Raw genomic sequence first — 2,685 nt, 5'->3', positions numbered from 1 at the left:
TGTGTCATTTTAATTTATTTATTATGACTCAACTTGTATACTTAAATGTTCTGATTTCTTTGCATGAATTCAGTATTTGGCTTGATGGCTACATCTTGTGGACATTTTGTGTCAAATACTTATTTTCCCTGCTGTATAAACCTTACAGAACTGGCAGGTACAAACACCAATTACAGCTTGTATCAATTGCTGACACCAACATGTAAAAAAACATGCAAACTGACTTTTCAAAGAATAGTTGACAAAGCATTAATCCCAAAAATTAAAAGCACATTTTGTTTGCAAAACTGTTCAGGCAACAATACACAGCATGCTGTGACAGAGAAAAAACACAAGACTTTCTCAAGCTGCTATTATTCAATCATGGATGAATTCATGCCAACACGTTGACAGTGTACTGACATGTGGTTGGGTACCAACCCCAAATGTTTGGATGTAAACACATTTATTTGATTTCGTTTCCCCTTTTACCCACTTTAGCCTGGTTTTGGGAAGCCCTTTGCTGTGGTCTAGTATGGAGAAATGTCATCAGGAATTTTTTTACTAGATTAAGGTTTGTATATAATCAAGGAAACACGCAAGGTGGTCGGCACAGCTTCTGGTTCCTTTATTTGGCTGCATCTACGCATGCACTCACTGTTACACAACAACTGATCAATTCCAATTAATGACACAGTAGATGTAATAATTACATGTTGTAAAAAAGAACAGCACAATGCAAATAAGCAACTATCAACTTTAACAAACACAAATTATATTCAATTTATGCTTTTAGCATCCAAAGTGACTTACAGTGCATTCAGGTAATACATTTTATCAATATGTGTGTTTCATGTTATGGAACCCAACAACTTTTTGCGCTGTTAAAGAAGGAGGGTTCAACAGTATTTCATGCATTTTGACTTATTAACACAGTTATAGAGTTGTTTCCTCATACTAAACAAATGCAATGTGTCAAAAAAGCAGTTTGACGTGTTAGAGAGTATTTCTGTGCCAAATGTACTTCGCCAGGGTTCGTGCAAGTTTCGGAAATTTTTATAATTACGGGTCTAGCTGACGTTTCAAGGGGTAAGCTATGCATATCACTTCTTTATATGGGCACTTCCCCCCTGGAAAACCACGCCCACATGTCAATCAGCAGGAGAGGGAGGAACCGAGGACGCTAAGTTACAGACATCACTTCACGCGACAGCTTTGTTTTATATCAAGACTCAAGAATGGCATAAAGAAGAAGTGTGTTTATGGATGTAAGGAGAAGAAAGCCAGCATTATGGAAACAATGGATATAGTCTGTTTATTCAGGGAAGCAGCGCAGTTGCCTGTGTGTTTGTTTAATGCTGGATTTCATTGAAAAGTCCCAACTGGGTCATGAGTTGCATGCGGTAAATAAGACTTCTGTGTTATGTTGGAAATAGGTGCATAAGTGCAACATTATATAAACGACACAAACATAATAATTTATCAAAGTCAGTAAGTGTTGACTCGTGACTCGCTTCTCACGCAGTTTGTAACTCCTTCTTCCGAAATTTTTCTTTAGGTTATCGGAAAGAATCAGTAAAGCTAATCTGTCTTTTATAAATCTGATAAAACTAAAGACTCTTCAGAGATATGAAGGATGTAATACCACTCTATAGGTACTCCAGATTAACATCAGATACGCAGACACAGCTTGTGTTATGGACGCTTTAACACAATGCTGTACCCTTGGAGCTACAGGAACTCTTTAAAAGTGCATTGTGTAACTTTTAGGAGGATCTCTTGACAGAAATGCAATATAATGTACATAATTATATTATTAGTCGTGTATAAAGGACCTTACAAAATAAACTGTATTGTTTTTATTACCTTTGAATGAACCGTTTTTTATCTACATGGTTAGGGTTAGGTTAGGACAGGTTACATGGAAGTTGCCGTCATGTTTCTACAGTAGCCCTAAATGGACAAACTGTTCTACAGTTTTATTTGTATCTGTTTCTTCAAAGAGATTTAAGAGAAAACTAAACTGAAACATAACCAAGAGCTCAATTAAGCCTCCAAAAGTTTAAAAGAGCAACTTTTGAACAATAAAATCTTCTGGGTAGTTCTTGTATAATGTCAAAGCTAGATCATCAGGACCTCAAGAACTTTCCCTGATCTGAGCTCCTAATTGACCTTAAAATACCCCAGGGATAGATTTTCTGTAATTGCACAGTGAAGGAAAGGCTGATCCTTTAAAATGGTCCTTTAAATGACAGGATGCAGAGAGCACATCATTATTCACTGGAGTTTGATATCTAATGGCTTGGCAAGCTGATGCATTGTAACAACAGGAAGCCCAACCCAGAGACCACACAGGTCTGACAGTGCAGACGTTCTGAGATGCTTTGCCAAGACACGCTGTACATTTAATCCAAACACATTTTGTACCTGCTTAAACAAATATGATGTCACTTTACCTACTGAGTGAAGGACATCAAGGTGGCAGGTATGTTGTTGTTGTACTGGGAAGACTTTACAATAAGGTTATATTTGTTAACATTATTTAATGCATTATTTGCTAACATGAACTAACAATGGACAATACTTCTACAGCATTTTTTAATCTTAATTCATGTTCATTTCGGCATATAATACATTTGTGTAAATTAAAAGTTGTAAATGTTAACATTAATTATTGCACAATGAGTAAACATTAACAATTGTAAA

The sequence above is a fragment of the Misgurnus anguillicaudatus genome, chromosome 15 (assembly GCF_027580225.2).
Source record: "Misgurnus anguillicaudatus chromosome 15, ASM2758022v2, whole genome shotgun sequence".
NCBI lineage: Eukaryota > Metazoa > Chordata > Actinopteri > Cypriniformes > Cobitidae > Misgurnus > Misgurnus anguillicaudatus.
The sequence above is the reverse complement of the archived record's forward strand: the minus strand, read 5'-3'. Positions refer to the sequence as shown.